At 39.0% G+C, this 19,937-nt stretch overlaps 1 pseudogene; it reads left to right on the forward strand.

Moving 5' to 3' along the window:
- Positions 1–15,082, forward strand: part of LOC139182796 (GTPase IMAP family member 7-like) — a 32,990-nt pseudogene extending 17,908 nt beyond the window's left edge.
- The last annotated feature ends 4,855 nt before the right edge of the window (positions 15,083–19,937 follow it).

Consider the following 19,937-nt stretch of genomic DNA (forward strand, 5'->3'; position numbering starts at 1 on the left):
TTAAAAAAAATTTAAAAAAAGAAAGAAAGAATGATCGTAAAAATAGTAAAAATATATCTAGGACTTTCTCTGGTTTTGTTGTGAGTATTGGGGGTTCAGTTCATTTTTGGCTAGTTCCTTGGTCTGACTTATATTTCTCAAGATCTATAGGCCCCTTCCTATGTAGTTGGTTCTAACCACAGGGTTTTAATCTATTGCCTGTAGTTTCCAAGGCGGATCCCTCTGTTATAGCTTCTTCTGTTTGCTGGTCTCTTCAGTGTCTGGTTTCCGCCCTGACACAAAGGGGACGGTGGAGGACACTTTTTTTTTTTTTTTTTTAGGCTCACTTGTTCATTCGCGCTGTGGGGAGGGAGGGAGGGATACTGCAAACAAATAACACTGGTGTGTGCTCGCAGTGCCTCAGCCACACTGGGTCTGCCCCCCGTTCATGGCGCGTGTAGCCTCCCTGCCCACGCTGCTCAGGCTCTAGGTTGCTCTGCTGGGAACCATCCGTGGCCGGCCCTGGGCTGCCTGTGCTTCCCAGGTCCAAGCCACTCAGGTTCAGGCACTCGGGTAGTCCTCAGACGTGCAGACTCTCGGTTGGGCCTGCGTTTTGTGCCCTTCCCGGATCCGAGCAGCTCAGGTGATGAGGTGTTTGGCGCGCGTTGCTGCGACTTATCGCCTCCCCACCGCTCGGTTATCTAGGTGTGCAACCAGTGCACCTTCTCAGGCAGATGTTGACCATCCAGACCCCCAAGAAGTTTTAGTTAGCAAAGAAGCCTGCTTACAGTTTTATAGATAATGTCTCTCTGGGGCTGCGATTGTCCCCTTCCGGCTCTGGCTGCCTATCACCGGAGGGGGATGGTCTGCCACCGGCTATCTCTGTTCAGTCCTTTGTTCCGTGTGCGGGCCTGGCGGTGTCTTAGGTTAGGTCTGGCTTTTTGCGTGGTAGATACCCCACAGTCTGGTTTGCTAGCCCAAATTATTTCACTCAGATAGTGCTCGGGGTATTCAGGCCAGATCCTTGCGATGCAGCCCGCGCCACGCCTCCCTGCCCAGCCCCCGCTTGCTAATGGCAGATGCAGGTGTCTGTGCTGCTTCTCCGCTGGGGGAGTTACCGTAGGGCTCGCAATGTGCGGGTTTTAATTGTTTATTTATTTTTCCTCCCAGTTATGTTGCCCTCTGTGCTTCCAAGGCTCGGCACAGATTCGGCAGTGAGAAGGTTTCCTGGTGTTTGGAAACTTCTCTCTTTTTAAGACTGCCTTCCCAGGACGGAACTCCATCCCTCCCTCTTTTGTCTCTGTTTTTGTCTTTTATATTTTTTCCTACCTCCTTTCGAAGACGGGTTGCTTTTCTGGGTGCCTGATGTCCTCTGCCAGCATTCAGAAGTTGTTTTGTGGAATTTACTTGGTGTTTAAATGTTCTTTTGATGAATTTGTGGGGGAGAAAGTGTTCTCCCCGTCCTACTCCTCTGCCATCTTAGCTCCTCCCTCTAATTTGACTTCTAAAGAAATTGCTGTTCACCCTGAAGTAATTAATTCAGATTATAAAGGAAAAATTCAAATCATGATGTCATCTCAGATTCTATGGCAATTTAGAAAAGGGGACAAAATTGCTCAATTACTTCTTTTGCCTTACATTTCTATTAACTGCTCTAATGATGTACAGACAGGCAGATTCAACAGTAAAGATCAAAAACAATCCTTATAGACATCATTGGTATCTGAATATGCCTGACTAAATATAAATATCAAAATTAATGGTAAAAGATTTTCTGGTCTCCTCAACACTGGATCTGATATTACTATTATTTCCAAAACACTCATGGCCCAAATCCTGGCCTATACAAAAAAAATCTTTTGCCAAATTGCAGGAATTTCTCAAACCAAAGTACAAGAAATTTATCAAAATGTTCAAATCTACCCATATGAAGAACCAAAAGGCAAGCCTACAACATTAAGACCTTATGTGATAGATTCACCCCTTAATCTAATAAGAAGGGACTTACTTATGCAATGGAAAATTCATATATACATTCCACATTTTTTCTAGGGGCCACTGCTCATTTAACAAACAAAGCAATTATTAAAATAATAGCTTATAGACACACAATTAGAATTGAAACATATTGAAGAATCTTGCTCTCCTTGGAATGCTCCTATTTTTGTTATAAAAAGGAAATCTAACAAATAGCATCTCTTAACAGACCGTTAAAAAGTTAATGCATCTGTGAAACCTATGGGTGCATTACCACCAGGGATCCCATCACCTACTACTATTCCTTAAAATTGGCACATTATTATTACTGATTTACAAGATTGCTTTTTAAATATACCTTTACACTCTTTAGACCAAGAGAGATTCACTTTCTTTCTCCCTTTTCCTAATCACATCAGGCCTCATAAAAGATTTCAATAGACTATGTTACCTCAAGGTATGCTTAACAGTCCTACTATTTGTCCAAATTTTGTAGCCAAGGCTTTACATCCAATGTGATAGCAATTCCCACATTCATATAGCATTAATAATATACTGTAACTTCAAAAAGGAGAAATGATATTTTTGACACTGAATGTCCATGATATTCTTTAGACTCCAGAGAAAACTGATTAAAATAAAATCTTTTTTGAAATTGCAAAACTGGTTCTTCTTACACGTGCAGTCAAGAAAAGGTTAACTTGTTAATATATTTTTTGGAGTTCCAATTCTGCCTGGGAAACAAAAAGAGGCTTAAGAAAAAACTTAAAGTTAACTCTTATCATGTCCTTGGGATACACAGCCCACTCTATCCAGGACTCGAACCATAAACAAATTGGTGGAACTCAAAAAAAAAAAAAATATATATATATATATATGTATATATATATATATATCTCAAAAAGATATTTTAAATTTCAAGCAGAAAACTATGTCTATCTATCTAAATTTATCTATGTCTCAATGTCTATCTTTGTTTTTAAATAATATGAAATTAATTTATAAATGAGCTTTGTTTAAATTCAGGTTCACATGAACTGAAAAATATTCAATATTAAATATAATGTTTATTTAAATATAAATATAATTTAAATTGTTTACTAACGTAATTAAGACATGTCTTAAATCATCAACATTATGTAATACTTTTATTATGCCTAGGTTTAAGGTAAACTAAATTTGTCAACAAAAAGGTAACTCTTTATATATACATATATATATATATAAATGAGATGAAAACTTTTAAACTCTATTTAAAATAATTATATTTATTTTATATATATATAAATAAAATTATATATTATTTTCCACAGTTTGTTGTGATCCACACAGTCAAAGGTTTTGGCATAGTCAATAAAGCAGAAGTAGATGCTAAAAAAAAATAAAAATAAAAATAAAATAAAATAAAATAATTATATTTAATAGAGTAATCTATTATTATAATCTAAAATAATCTATTATTATAATCTAAAATAATCTCTTAATATTGGGGTAACTTAAATTTCCAGAGTTGTACTAAACTAAATAATAAAAGTTTATTAAATAGCTAGGTCATTTCCAAATAAAGTAAGATTTTAAAACATTAACTACTGAACACTAACTTCCTCTTACAAAAAGTTTTTCTTACCGAAAAACTAAAGAGATTTTAGACTATTAATAAATATATATATAAATAAATATATAATAATACATAATATAATAAATATATTCACCAATCTATAAAATGCTAACATACAAGACATTTCATAGTTGCTAAAGAAAAGTAAGACATACACTTTTAATAAAAAGATATAAGAAATGGCAAATAAAATGATTAATACAAAAATATAAAAAAGGTCTATGACAAATGAAAGAGAATTTTATGACAAATGGATATAACTCATTCCCCTGAACTTTCTTCCTCTTCCTTCTTACATGTCTCAATCGATACAAATTCTTCTTTTACGTGGGCCACACGTCTCCAAGGTGAAACTACACAACATGTTATAACCCCCCTGTTAGCTTACTTTGCAATAATGAGAACACCTGATTCTATAAAAACAGACAATGGCCCTGCCTATATGTCTAAGCAGTTCAAACAATTTTTACATTCATTCTCTATTAAACAGATTATAAACATTCCTTATAATCCACAAACACAAGACATAATTAAACAAACACATTACATACTGAAACTACAAATAAAAAATTAAATAAGGGGGAATACACAGGAACACTTTTATCTTCCTTATCCACAGCAAACTTTACTAGATTCTAATGCAATATATTCTTTAAGCCTATAACTATTGTTAATATAGCTTTATTTCTGTTTCCAGTCTGTAAGATTCTTAAAACAAAATAACATCAGCTTCAGTGCCTGTTTCACAATACAAAACAAAAACAACATAAAAAAGACACCATTTGCTGAATAAGTTATTTGTTCCTAAGAGTACCAAAAGTGCAAAATATTCACCTTCTTTTCAGGTCTGTCTTGAAAGTATAATCATCTTCTTTGACACACTGAACAGAGAGATTCAACAGCTGCTAGGCTGAGTTTCTTTTCCCAGGACAAGGTCAGGTACTTGGATGTGAGCAGCGTTTCATTCGTCAAGTTGTTCTGCATCAGCTTTTCAGTAATTTCACTTAGGATAAAATGTTTGAGTGTTTGCTCCTAATCCTTTGCCCCAAATAACACAAACCACTTAAAACACAGTCAGATCCCATTTCTTTTTATATCAGGAAAAATGTATGTACTGAATGAAGAAAAAATCAACCCATTATTTCAAAACCACATCCAAATTTTCATGGTTAGTCAGTGATGGCAGCAAGACTGTGGTGCCTCATGGGAGTTAGGGCAGGCTTGCTTACTGACACGTTGCTTGGTTGGAGCTGATGAACTCTACATTAGACAGACTGTGCCACCGACACCTGGGCCTAATGAAAAAATATTTTTTAAGTGGGTGTATATGTCTACAAAGGCTTGTTTTAGGCCAGTGACTGTCCCATCTATTAAACATGAGACATAAACTGTATCAACCAGACAAACCTACCTCTAACACCATCAGTGTTGTCAGTTCCAAGATACCCAAAGACCAAGAAGTTAACTTAGAGCCAAAATTGGGTCTATTTGATTTACATATGTGAAAAAGAGAAACAATAGCATTGGCTGAGCAAGATGGTGGCTCATACATTTGACATGGAAGTAAACAAATTCATGGAAACAACATTCGGGAGGAAAGGCTTAGGTAGTCAAGAGTCAAGGTCAATTTAAAATGAAAGCTTCTCAGTGTCCTCTTGGAGGACATTATCTACCAGTCCCCAAACAGATCTCTAGATGATTTTTTTTTGGACTGAAATATTTCCTAGGAATGTTTTCATCATTATCACTTTCCTTTCTTTCTATAACTATTGTTAATATAGCTTTATTTGTTTTAAATTTACTGCAAGGAGATATTTTGACAAAAGAAGAAAAGCATTTCGAGACATTGAAGGACACCTCCCTTCCTTTGCCCATGTGGTATCAGGACGGGTTGACTAATCAATGGGAATCTAGGAAACTAATCTTTCAGGGAAAGGGGTATGCTTCTATTTCTCCAGATGGATCCAGCGAACTCACATGGCTTCCTCTTTGGAAGATTTGACCTAAGGGGGCCCCCAACATTCAAACTAGAGATGAAACAACAAAAACCCCAAGAGGAAGAAATTCCAATACAAGCCATGACAACTTTAAAAATTTCCAAAAAATACTGCACTCAATGTCATCGACCTTAGGATCTCCTTACTTGGGGGACAGATAAAAACCCTTACTAATCAAGCTGAAAATCTGATTTCTCAACAGGGAATGCCTCGGAATCCTGAAACTATTTTTGTCGCTATGCTTGCTTTGCTTGCTTTTGCTTCCCCTGCTCAGGCTGACTTGATTGATCACACTTATTGGGCTTATATACCTAACGCCCCCCCCCCCCCACCTTTTTATTGTAGGTTGTAGAATGGACAGATATAGGACCAATCGTATCCACTAATGCCACTAGTCAACATATATGCTCCTTCCTTGGAGCTTGGAAGGGCCCTTTCATCCTGAGGAAGAAGGAAGACTAATTAACATTTCTCTAGGCTATGAAATCCTTTCTTTATGCATGGGCCCAACAAAATTACGTATTTAATGTTAGTCAACAAACATGGGCTTTCATTCTGCCTCCAAAAAGGAACTTCCACACATTGCTTGGACTGTTTACTGCCCTGTTCTTTCATAAAAATCATATCAATACTATCAAAACTCTAGGAAAAGGACAAAAGTTAGAATGTAAGGGGTTTATTTATAAAGACTTTAAATATACTCCTGTTTATTGAGATAAATGTCAAGCTAAATCAGGGAAATTTATGTTTTTGGCCAATTACACCATTGTTGATTGGGGACCCCATGGTATATGGCTACCTAACTGCTCAGATGATATTAACAGTACTATATGTGATTATGTCACTTAAGTAACATAAAAGATTACCAACAGTTCAATGAAACACTTCCATGAAAAGGACTCCTTGGCTGGCTTGATGGCGAAATGACAATTTCTCACCCTCAAATCATCCTCAATAAACAGATTGGGCTTAAACAATGGGACATCTGGAAACTTGCTGCAAGCACCGAAGAACTTGGGACTTAGACTGGACATTTCACAGAGACCACTCATAGTCATATTAATTATTTCTTTCGCTATAATCAATCATATTTCATACAAGCCTGTGTTCCACTTCCTTTTGTTGTAGCTATAGGAAATTTACAATTCAATACGACTTTATGTTCTGTAACTTGTATAAACTGCAAATTATATACTTGTCTTAACTCCTCTATTTCCTTAAGAAATGATTCCCTTTTTTATTCTTCTATCTCGACGTAATCCGTGGTTACCAATAAATCTCCAGCAGCCCTGGGAAGCAGGTCCCATAGCTGAACTTGCTTCCCAGTTACTTACTAAGTTGCTCTGGTGATCTAAACGATTCATTGGATGGCTGATTTTTGGCATTTTGGGATTAATAGCTATTTGCACCACTGCTGCTGTCACTGGCATTGCTTTACAAACCTCAATTCAAACACATAATTTTATCCAAAATTGGACTAAAGATGCTCATTCTATGTGGGCCACTCAGGCTCAGATAGATGAGGATATTCAAGATGAAATACAGGAACTAAAAACAGCCATCAGATGGGTTGTACAAAATAGATAGATGTACAAAATAGATAGATGTACAAAAACAGGTGATGCTAAAATGTGATTAGAATTCTACTCAATTTTGTGTTACTCCTGTGTAACTGGGAACAAATCAAATTTCATTCACAAAACATACATGATAATTCCTCTCTGAATGTACAATTATTACAAAAAGAAATCTTTGAAACCTTTTCTAAAAATCTGTCCTCTTCCACTAATTTGCAAACTTTAGCTGAACAACTAGCTGATCAATTATCTGGGCTAGACCCACGCGGATGGTTTCAAACCTTTACTCACAGCATCGGGTCTAGAACTGTAATTTTGGTGATTGTCTTGACAATTATATTTGTCATCTACAGTTCCCTTCATGCAAAAGTTGTTAAAACTAAACAAACTCAAATGGTCAGAACCCTTTTTACAAACATTATAAATAAATAAGGGGGAATTGTCAGGGAATGTTTAACAGAAGGATTCTTACATGCTGTTTCTCATAAATCCTCTGTTCCTTATCAGTTTCTGCTGCCAGAAAGGAGTGGAGCTGCATGCAATTCTCAGGACTGAGGCCATAGGATGAGACAAGTTTGAGACTCCTTCAGTAAACATTCTCTTTACGACAAAACTGCTTAGTCTCGATCCTCTTTCTTGAGATGTGGTTTGTCTTCTGACCTTGTGACCATTATTAATCCCTTGTTCCCTTGGTAACGGTTGCTGTACATTTGGTTTTCTGATCTTTATCATTGTTGAAAGAAATTTCTTGTATAACAGCCTATATATACTCAGAGAAAGATCATTAAAGCACCTTTGCTCCATCAGAGCTTGGGTCCCCGCGTCTTTCTTTCTTTCTTTTCTCTTTCTCTCTCCCTCCAGCTCTCTCTTTCACTGTCTTATTATCGACTCTGGACCACCAGGTTCCAGTCCATTAAAGGATCCCAACAGTGAAGTTAACAGCCTTTTGCATAATTTTCTTCTGTTTTGTTTGTTTGTTTGTTTGTTTGTTTTGTTTGTTTGTTTGTTTTGTCGGGGTGCCTTTGGGATAAATCCTAAAATTGTAATTGATAATCAAAGGGTAAATGCATATGTACTGTTGCAAGTACTTGCTAACTTCTCTGTTTCTCTTAGACTGTTTTTCTCTTCCCAATAGTCATGCAGGAGAGAAACTATTTTCCCTAAACCTTTTATTTTTAAATATTTATCTATTTGCCTGTGTTGGGTCTTAGTTGCAGCATGCAAGATCTTTGTTGCCATGTGGGATGTTTCCTTGGGACACACGGGCTCTCTGGTTGTGGTGAGATTAGTTGCTCCATGGCATGTGGGCTCTTAGTTCCCCAACCAAGGGTAGAACCTGCATCCCCCACATTGCAAGGTGTATTCTTAACCACTGGGTCACCAGGGAGTCCCTCCCCTATACCGTTTACCAATAGATTGTATCATAAAACTTTCAAGTTTTTGCCAAACCTGTACATGAGAAATAACATCAAAGTATAACATTAATTAATTAATTTTAGGGTTTTTTCTGTTTAGATATATTTTTGTCTATTATGAGTGAATGTTAATATCTTTTTATATATTCAAGCGATATTTACTTTTTTTCTTGAACTTGTTCATTCAAATCTCTTACCCAATTTTCTATTGAGTTATTGGTCTTTTGTTTCTCTACTTTTAGATATTGTTTGCTTTCTAAAATATTTTTATTGAAGTATAGTCTATTAACTATAATTGCAGCAGAGTGATTCAGTTATATATATACAGATAGATAGAGAGATAGATAGATATTCTGATTCTTTTCCATTATAGGTTATTATAATTTTTTGAATATAGTCCCTTTTTATTATAGAGTAAATCATTGTTGCTTATGTATTTTATATATAGTGGTTCAGTTCAGTTCAGTCACTCGGTCGTGTCCGACTCTTTGCCACCCCATGAATTGCAGCATGCCAGGCCTCCCTGTCCATCACCAACTCCCAGAGTTCACTCAAATACACATCCATCGAGTCAGTGATGCCATCCAGCCATCTCATCCTCTGTCGTCCCCTTCTCCTGTCCCCAATCCCTCCCAGTATCAGGGTCTTTTCCAATGAGTCAACTCTTCACATGAGGTGGCCAAAGTATTGGAGTTTCAGCTTCAGCATCAGTCCTTCCAAAGAAAACCCAGGACTGATCTCCTTTAGAATGGACTGGCTGGATCTCCTTGCAGTCCAAGGGACTCTAAAGAGTCTTCTCCAACATCACAGTTCAAAAGCATCAATTCTTCAGACCTCAGCTTTCTTCACAGTCCAACTCTCACATCCATATATGACCACTGGAAAAACCATAGCCTTGACTAGACAGAGCTTTGTTGGCAAAGTAATGTCTCTGCTTTTCAATATGCTATCTAGATTGGTCATAACTTTCCTTCCAAGGAGTAAGCATCTTTTAATTTCATGGCTGCAATCACCATCTGCAGTGATTTTGGAGCCCAAAAAATAAAGTCTGACACTGTTCCCACTGTTTCCCCATCTGTTTCCCATGAAGTGTTGGGACCAGATGCCATGATCTTAGTTTTCTGAATGTTGAGCTTTAGGCCAACTTTTTCACTCTCCTCTTTCACTTTCATCAAGAGGCTTTTTAGTTCCTCTTCACTTTCTGCCATGAGGGTTGTGTAATCTGCATATCTGAGGTTATTGATATTTCTCCTGGCAATCTTGATTCCAGCTTGTGCTTCATCCAGCCCAGCATTTCTCATGATGTACTCTGCATATAAGTTAAATAAACAGGGTGACAATATACAGCCTTGACGTACTCCTTTTTCCTATTTGGAACCAGTCTGTTGTTCCATGTCCAGTTCTAACTGTTGCTTCCTGACCTGCATATAGGTTTCTCAAGAGGCAAGTCAGGTGGACTGGTATTCCCCTCTCTTTCAGAATTTTTCACAGTTTATTGTGATCCACACAGTCAAAGGCTTTGGCATAGTCAATAAAGCAGAAATAGATATTTTTCTGGAACTCTCTTGCTTTTTCCATGATCCAGCAGATGTTGGCAATTTGATCTCTGTTTCCTCTGCATTTTTCTATATAGTGGTATGTACCCATAAATCCTATATTCCCAATTTATCCCTTTTCCCTAACTCTCCTATTTGGTAATCGTAAGTTTGTTTTCTGTGTCAGTGAGTCTGTTCCTGTTTTGTAAATAAAGTCATTTATTTTTTTAGATTCCACATATAAATTGTACCATATTTTTTTTTTCTGTATGACTTACTTCACTCAATATGAAAGCATCTCATTTCATCCATGTTGCTGCAAATGGCAATATTTCATTCTCTTTTATGGCTGAGTAATATCCCACTGTATATACAAACCACAGCTCCTTTACACATTCATTGTCGATGGACAATTAGGTTGTTTCCATGTCTTGGCTATTGTAAATGGTGCTACTATGAACATAGGGCTGCATGTATCTTTTCAAATGAGAGTTTTATCTGGATAATATGCCTAGGAGTTGGATTGCTGGATCATATGGCAACTCTATTTTGAGTTTCTTGAGGATCTTTCATACTGTTCTTCATAGAGGTTATACCAATTTATGTTTCCACCAACAGTGGAGGAGGGTCCCCTTTTCTCCACATCTCTCCAGCATTTATTATTTGTAAAATTTTTGATGATGGCAATTCTGATTGCTGTGAGGTGATACATCAATGTAGTTTTGATTGCATTTCTTGAGTAGTTAGTGATGTTGAGCATCTTTTCATGTGCTTATCAATCATCTGTATAGATATTATTTGTATAAAAAGGTAAATTACCCCTCTTTTATATAAGCAGGAATAATTTTTCCCCTAGTTTGACATTTATGTATTGTGTATGGTGGGTTTTATCCCCACAATATCTGTTTGATTTTTATGTAATCAAATTTAGGAGTCTCTTTTCTTACTCTATTTCAAATTTTGTAAATATTTTACCTATAACCAGGTTACAAAGATTTACCCATGTTTCTTCTATTATTTATATGGATTAACTTTTTTTATATTTAAATTTCTAATCCATTTGGAATTTGGAAGGCATGAAGAAAATGGATGCAGTTTTATTTTTTCTATGTGGTTATCTCAATATTGCTTACTAGTCCATCTTTCTTCACATTGATGTGAGATGCTACCTTACTGAATATAAATGTAGCATAATGTAAATGATTTGAATATAAATGAATATAGTGTGATCAATTTAGCCTATATTTGAATTTTCTGTTTTTGTTTCACTGTTCTGTCTATCCATGCACCAACATCATACTGCTTTAACTATAGAAACTGTTGTATTTTACTACCTGGTCAGGAAACAACAGTTAGAACTGGACATGGAACAACAGACTGGTTCCAAATAGGAAAAGGGGTACCTCAAGGCTGTATATTGTCACCCTGCTTATTTAACTTATATGCAGAGTACATCATGAGAAACACTGGGCTGCAAGAATCAAAAGCTGGAATAAAGATTGCCAGGAGAAATATTAATAACTGCAGATATGCAGATGACACAACCCTTATGGTAGAAAGTGAAGAGGAACTCAAAAACCTCTTGATGAAAGTGAAAGAGGAGAGTAAAAAGTTTGCTTAAAGATCAACATTCAGAAAACTAAGATCATGGCATCTGGTCCCATCACTTCATGGGAAATAGATGGGGATACAGTGGGAACAGTGTCAGACTTTATTTTGGGGGGCTTCAAAATCACTGCAGATGGTGATTGCAGCCATGAAATTAAAATACACTTACTTCTTGGAAGGAAAGTTATGACCAACCTAGATAGCATATTCAAAAGCAGAGATATTACTTTGCCAACAAAGGTCTGTCTAGTCAAGGCTATGGTTTTTCCAGTGGTTATGTACAGATGTTAGAGTTGGACTGTGAAGAAAGCTGAGCACTGAAGAATTGATGCTTTGAAGTGTGGTGTTGGAGAAGACTCTTGAGAGTCCCTTGGACTGCAAGGAGATCCAACCAGTCCATTCTAAAGGAGGTCAGTCCTGGGTGTTCTTTGGAAGGACTGATGCTAAAGCTGAAGCTCCAATACTTTGACCACCTCATGTGAAGAGTTGACTCATTGGAAAAGACCCTGATGCTGGGAGGGACTGCGGGCAGGAGGAGAAGGGGACGACAGAGGATGAGATGTCTGGATAGCATCACCGACTCGATGGACATGAGTTTGAGTGAACTCCAGGACTTGGTGATGGACAGGGAGGCCTGGGGTGCTGCAATTCATGGGGTCCCAAAGAGTCGGACATGACTGAGTGACTGAACTGAACTGAAAGCTAATCTTCCCTCTTTTTTTTTTTGGCTTCATTGCCCAGGCTAATTTTTTTTTCTTCATCCAAATAAATTTTATAGTCAATTGCTTTAGTTGCTGGGTTTCCCAGCTGTGAAAAGTGAAAGTCATTGAATCATGTCCAACTCTTTGCAAACACATGGACTATACAGTCCATGGAATTCTGCAGGCCAGAATACTGGAGTGGGTAGCTTTTCCCTTCTCCAGGGGATCTTCCCAATCTTGGGATCAAACCGGAGTCTCCTGCATTGCAGACAGATTCTTTACCAGTTGAGCTATTAGGTCCCAGCTGGTTCACCAACTGAGTCAGGTGGCTCAATGGCAAAGAATCTGCCTGCCAATGTAGGAGACTTGGGTTGGATCCCTGGGTCAGGAAGATACTCTGGAGAAGGAAATAGCAACCCACTCTAGTATTCTTGCTTGGGAAATGCCATGGACAGAGAAGCCAGGCAGGCTACAAAAGAGTTGGACACAACTTAGTGGCTGAACAACAAACAATTTTAGTTGCATGAAAAAGCAAGTGATGAAAATTTTTAAATATATATATATATATATAATCACATTAAAGAAGAATCAATTAACCTAAATTTGATGAACTGCTTTAAACATGAAGCAGGATTGAATTTGGCCAAATGACTCTTCTGCATCTAGTTACTTTTCTTCTTAACCTCTTAATGGAATGTATTGTAACAGTCAAAATCCTCATGTTGAATCACCCTAGTATTCCTAAAAGAATCATACTTATTCATGTGATACTGCTTTTCACATCTAATAATTTATTTAGAACTTTTTACCAATATTTATACATGAGACATGTCTATAGCTTTACTTATTGTGAAATCTTTGTTAGCTTTTGGAGTTAACATTACACTTGATTCATAGAAAAAACTGAACATTTTCCTTCATAGCTATGTGATCAGGAATAGTTTGAGTAACACTGAGATTATCAGGTCTTTAAAGGTTTCATGAGTTCCCTGTGAAACCATCAGGACCTGACACTTTTGTGGGGACACTCTAACTACTTGGTTATTTCTTAAATAACAATTCAACTGTTTAAATTTTCTGTCTCTACCGGGGTCAATATGCATGAGAACATTAGAAACTTTCAGGGAGGAAAAGAAAGAGGGGGAAAGAGAGTGGGAATGGTTCCTACTTACCTAAATTGACCGTTTTCCTCTCTCCTACCCTTTCTTAAAGTGGTGTGGGTGCCTGTGCGCCAAAATCTCTTAATGTAAACATGGCTGCCACGCCAAACAACGCTCTGAGGATCCTGCTGGTCAGGAAGACCAAAAGTGGGAAAAGTGCGACTGCAAACACCATACTGGGGGGAAAAGTACTCGAGTCTGAGATTGCTGCCCAAGCTGTTACCAAAACTTGTCAGAAGCATCCCTGAAACCGAAGGGGAGAGAGCTTCTCGTTGTTGACACCCCAGGGCTCTTTGACACCAAGGAGACCCTGAACACCACCTGCAGGGAAATCAGCCGATGTGTCCTCGCCTCCTGTCCCGGGCCTCACGCCATCGTCTTGGTCCTGAGACTGGGCCGCCACACACAGGAAGAGCAGCAAACCGTGGCATTGGTCAAGAATCTGTTTGGGAAAGCAGCCATGAAGTATATGATCATCTTATTCACTCGCAGAGATGAACTGGGGGACCAGAGCCTGAGCGACTTTTTGAAGGATGCAGATGTAAACCTACGAAGCCTCCTCCAGGAGTGTGGAGACAGCCACTGTGCCATCAGTAACAGCATGAACACAGAGCAGGCTGAGAAGGAAGCTCAGGTACAGGAGCTGGTGGAGCTGATAGACAAGATGGTGCAGAACAACCAAGGGGCTTACTTTTCTGACCCCATTTACAAGGACATAGACCAAAAGCTGAGACAGCAGGAGGAACACTTGAAGAAAGTCTATGCTGATGAATTACAAAACAAAATTAAACTAGTAGAAAAGGAATATGTCCATAAACAACCAGCAAAAAAGGAGAAACAAATAAAGTTGCTAATGCAGAAGCATGATGAACGAATGAAAAATATAAGGGGAGAAGCTGAGATGAATATATTTCAAGTTGCATTCAACATGATTAGAAATGTGCTTTCAAAAATATGGCACATGTTGTGGTAGTATAAAGTTTATTTTTACTCCTCAGTTTACTAAACCTTGTTAATGCGGTAATGTTTATTTTCCAAAGATGGTTAAAACCCTATCTTCTGACTTCTTACAATCTGAATCCTCTTATGATCTCTCTCCCTTGAGCTATGGGTCTATGTCCCTAACCTTGAAATTGGAGGAATTTTGTGACTGCTTTGAGAAATAGTGGGTGGTTGAAGGAACACCATATGACTTCTAAGATTAGATAGGGAAAATGCCTCCTTGCTCTTCCACATTGGTTACCCTTGGAATTTGCCCACCCTGTTGTGAGGAAGCCTGAGTAGAAGCCCAAGTTGCCCCCATGAAGAGAACCTGAAGTCACTGCTCCACTCCCCTGGCTGACATTTCATCTGCCATCCAGAATCATCTTGCTGGCCTTGCAAGTGAGGCAACACAGAGTGGATTCTTCACCTGCCAACTGATGAAACTGCAAAGAGCAAAGATGAGTCTTCCCCATGGGGTCCTGCCCAAATTGCAGATTCATGAGAAAAATAAATGATTGCTATTCTTTTAAACCACTATGTTTTGGGATGATTTGTTATGCAGTGAGGACTGCATGCAAGCAGGCTAAGTTGTTTCAATCCTGTCCTACTCTTTGCGACCCTATGGACTGTAGCCCACCAGGCTCCTCTGTCCGTGGGATTCTCCAGGCAAGAATATTGGAGTGGGTTGCATGCCACCTTCCAGGGGATCTTCCTGAACCAGGGGTCAAACCCACATTACTTACATCTCATACATTGGTAGGGGGATTCTTTACCACTAGCATCATCTGGGAAACCCATGCAGTAAGAGTTAACCAGAATTAAATAACTTTCCAGCTCATTCCCCAGCACTCCTGGCTCCTACCTGTCCTTCCACACAATGCCAATAAATTTAAGAGTTTATGAAATTGACATAACCAGGTAATGATCCATTTTGTAGAGTTCAAAGATTCAATTTGGGAAAATTCAAATAAGAAACATTGCCTATGTTAAGTGTAGGCCCCACTGATCTAGTAACTAGTATATTATTTGAATCTACACCTATGAGAACTTTGTTTGTGAAGCATGGGCTTCTCTAGCACCATTACTCTATGGTTCATGGAGATGTGGAAGTTGGCAAATTCTCTTGTTTTATTCTCTCCTCTTTTTGCTATTAAATGTATCTCTCTTTTTTTTTTTTTTTTTTTTGCTATCAATGCCATCTAAGTATAGTACAGATTAACATGACTGTTATTCTATACAAAAATATTTTATATGTCATTTTATTTAAATTAATTATTATAACAACCTTATAGAAAAGATGACAGTGAGTCTCAGGACTGTAAGTAATTTGACTAGAGCCATCTGAATTTTTGCCTAGAGATCAATAGAGCTGAATTTTGATTCATATCTGCTGGCTTTTAAAGTTAAAGCTCTTTCAAAGGCACTAGTTCGATCTTTTTAGACATCTTAATTTTTTTAATTGGAAGAAATTGCTCTCCAGTATTATGTTGGTTCCTTCCATATTTCAACATGAATCAGTGATAGGTACACATATGTCCCCTCCCTCTTGAACCCCCTTTCCACCCCTGTTGGTTGTCACAGAGCACAACCTAGGGATTTGAGATCTCTGCATCAAACAGCACATTTGCTAATGGAACGTTAATTGACAGGAGCTCTCCTAAAGGCCTCCATATAAACACTAAGACCCAGCCCCACCCAAAGACCCGAAATCTCCAGTCCTGGACACTTCACGCCAAACCATTTGCAAAACAGAAACACAACCCTGATCATTAGCAGAAGGACTGCCCAAAGCCATATCAAGCCCATAGACACCCGAACACACACTTCTAGGCACAGCACTGCCTTTCAGAGAGACAAGGTCCAGTTCCATCCACCAGAGCAGAGGCACAAGTCCTCCCAACTAGGAAACTTTCACAAGACACTGGTCCAACCCCACCAGTGGGCTCTCTCCCTCTTTTAAGGTACTGTCCTAACTTCAAGTGCTCCTAACTGTAATATAAAAACCTCTTCTCTATCAAATAGTTTTCGTTTGCCTCTGCACATCCACACTTCACCCCCCTTCTCCCTTTCAATCTAACTTGTTGCCTGGGAGGCTGATCTGCGTGGACTACATCAGTGGGATCTCTTGCTGTCAGTCCTCTGCTTGGTTTCTGCCAAAGGAAATCCAAGCAGGAGATCTCTTGAAGGTAGAAAAGCAAGATCAGTATATCTGTTCTCCTGCCTTTCTCCCTGTGGTGTCATCTCTGAGTAGTTGCTACCCCTAAGTTGAAGGTCATAGCTCCTCTCCTTGAGATCTCTCCACCCAACTCTCCTTCTGGATTCCGCCTTTTGTTCACCACTTAGGTTACTGATATAATTTCCTCACTGTTACTGGACCTCTCCCTTGTCATTTCCAAACCTTGTATCCATCACTCATAGGAAGCCTCTTCACTAGACTCAGATTCAATTATGTCACTACAGACCATCTTTTTTCTGCTAGAATCCTGATGGATACATCTTATGATACCTACTTCTTTTTCTATTTGAAAGCATTCCCTGATTTTTATTTTTTTCAATCCCCTGACAGCAGGAAAGTCTCATGTGACTGTTGAAATCTCTGGGAAAATTTTACCCACATAGACTGTGACATTGCCAGTGAACACGTTAAAGGTTCTCTCTTGCTAAAATCATTACAAAACTTCAGTGATACAGAGATGAGTGTATATTAAAACACATATGGTAGACAACTCAAACTCAAATATCTGGAATTTTTACAGCTGTCCTTTGTTTTGTCTGTGAAAGTGACAGTGTTTACTGCATCCATGAAACTTAAGGACACAGGGATTGGAGATTAAATCTCAAGAAAATAACATCTCAAATACCTGCTCATTCTAAGGTTCATCACAAATACTATGAATGGAGTAAGACAACGTGGAAGAAAAGTCTGTTGTGAGAAACATTCATAGTATATGTGAAATAACACTGTGGGCCCCAACTGCTATTTGCTATAAAAGAATCTTATGTTTATAGTTAGTTCCTTGTGAGTGATTCATCAGTGCTACATTATCTCTAGAGAGTGAACAATCATGCACTGCCCAGACATATTTCCTTTATGAACCATTTGGATGATATTTTCTCTCAGGGATTTGCAGAAGCATTATGAAGTCAGTTAGCTTGTGTGTTTCTAGGCTTGTGTTAGGACCTAATGAAGATGCAACTTAAAGGAGTTGATTTCGTTTCTCTCAAACCTATATTCTATTTTTGAAGGTAAAACATACTTAGAAGAAAAATGAGTAATTGAAGTGAATCATATAGGTATCATCTTTTCCTTGATGCGTGAATTCTTGACCATTAGATTAGCTTTACTTTCATCATATCCCAGTTTTCTCTGAAGGTGGTTCTGAACCCTGAGGTCTCAGGAAGTTCCCGTACTCACTGTGTGTACTATTCCTATGGTTGAAATATGCCACAGCCATGATCCGTAGTTGGGGAAAGTAGGATTCATAGGAGAAGACTTGAGGAAGAATTCCAGGTTTGAGGTCTACTCTGAAGGATGTATAGGATGTGTGCATGTGGATGATGGGATGATAAGCCCCTTTCTTTGCAGAAAGAGGAAAGTTAGGGTCTGGAGGTGAGACCACCAGGGTAGACTCAGAAGTGACAGCCTTCAATTAGGTTTGTGACAAGGTGAGTATCAGAGTCAAAGGGAGGGTCTGACACTGAAATTTTAAACTGAAGTTTATGTGAGAGGCCTAGGGTGAATGTGGCAGGATATTAACAATAAATATTCATTTCAACTGACTCAGTACTGACAACATCCCCACATTCCAGTCTTATGTACTAAAAGATTTGTGTAGAACTTGAAAGGAAGCAGGTGGTGACCAGTTCTGTGAGGTGTAGTTGTTCAAATAATTCAGTAGATATTTGAAGAGTTCAAGAGGAAAGTGAAAGTGAAAGTGGCTCAGTTGTGTCCAACTCTTTTCGACCTCATGGACTGTAGTCCATGGAATTCTCCAGGCCAGAATACTGGAATGGGTAGCCTTTCCCTTCTCCAGGGGATCTTCCTGACCCAAGAATTAAACAGGGGTCTCCTTGCATAGCAGGCAGATTCTTTACCAATTGAGCTATGAAGAAAGGGCTTTGTAAAAGAGGACAGTTTGATTGGAAGGACAACAACCTTCAGGGTTGGCAAATTTAGGGGTTTTATGCCTAGAGTAGTGGCTCCCCTAATCAAGAGGGTGATCTCTCTGTAACCATGGCCTTTCATAAGGGAGGCTCCACGGGGAATTCTCTTGCGCTCTACCTAATAGGACAAGAGATCTCTTGCTTCACACCAATAAGATGGCCCCCTGGGTCTTGATGCTGCCTAAGGACATTAGTGCTGCATGGTAAGAGATTCCTGGGGGGCAAGACCTCTGGAGTGAAACTTTAGAGCCAGATGCTCTTGGGGGAAATATAAAAGATGTTGCCACGTGCCAGAGGATAATGATTGAGGAGGCTGATTTGAAGCAACCATAGCTTTCACTGACTGTGGGACCCAAGTGTGTTCTTCCCACAAGTCAGCTGTAGGCCACACAGGATGGAGCCAGCCAAAGCTGGCTTAAAGGGGACTTGACTGGAAGTCTACCAGGGATCCCAACTCTGCCAGGAACTGGAGTTGAAATGACCAGCTGGAGGGCAGATAGCAGTCAGCAGTTGGACATGTAATGGTAGATTTCCAGGGGAGGTTATCTGCCGAGTCATTAATGGAGCTCCATGAGGAAAAGAGCCACTAAGTGTGTCTCCATTCCCCAAAGACCAGATTGCACTGGACTTGTCTTCAGTGGTTTCTTTTCTGTCCTCCAACCAAGGAGGAGTCAGAAGCAAGGCCAGTGGCTGGAGGAGGAGGAGGTGAGGGCAGGGGTGCAGATGGAAGCAGCCCTGTCCACACTGCTCGGCCTTCAGCAGAAGCTGGCAAAAGCCATGGGAAGGAGAGGCTTTACCCTTCAAAGAAATTCAGCTTGATTATTGGGTTGGATGCTTTAAGTACACAAATGGATGAGCAGTGGTTGGAGAGAGTTTCTGCTTAGGGTAGCAGCTATCCAAGATTTCCTTCATGAGACACTAATGGAGCCAATATGACAAGTCTGTAGGAGACTAGAATAAATGTCTTCCTTCTTTGTGATGTCTTTCTTACTTAATGCAGGGCTTAGATATAGATCACCTCGTTTGCTGTGGAGGAGAGCACACTACAGAAGAACCCCAAGATCTTCCCCTTCTATTCCTGAAATAGCAGCATTGGGTGCTCTGAGTGGTGTAGCAGGAGTCCAGAGAAGCACTGTGCTCCTTAAGATTATGGGAAGAAGTTTGAGGTGGCCACATCCCTCTCACAGACTGGTAATTATATGTAAATCCCACAGTCAGAACA

Source organism: Bos indicus, chromosome 4 (assembly GCF_029378745.1).
Source record: "Bos indicus isolate NIAB-ARS_2022 breed Sahiwal x Tharparkar chromosome 4, NIAB-ARS_B.indTharparkar_mat_pri_1.0, whole genome shotgun sequence".
Taxonomy (NCBI): Eukaryota; Metazoa; Chordata; class Mammalia; order Artiodactyla; family Bovidae; genus Bos; species Bos indicus.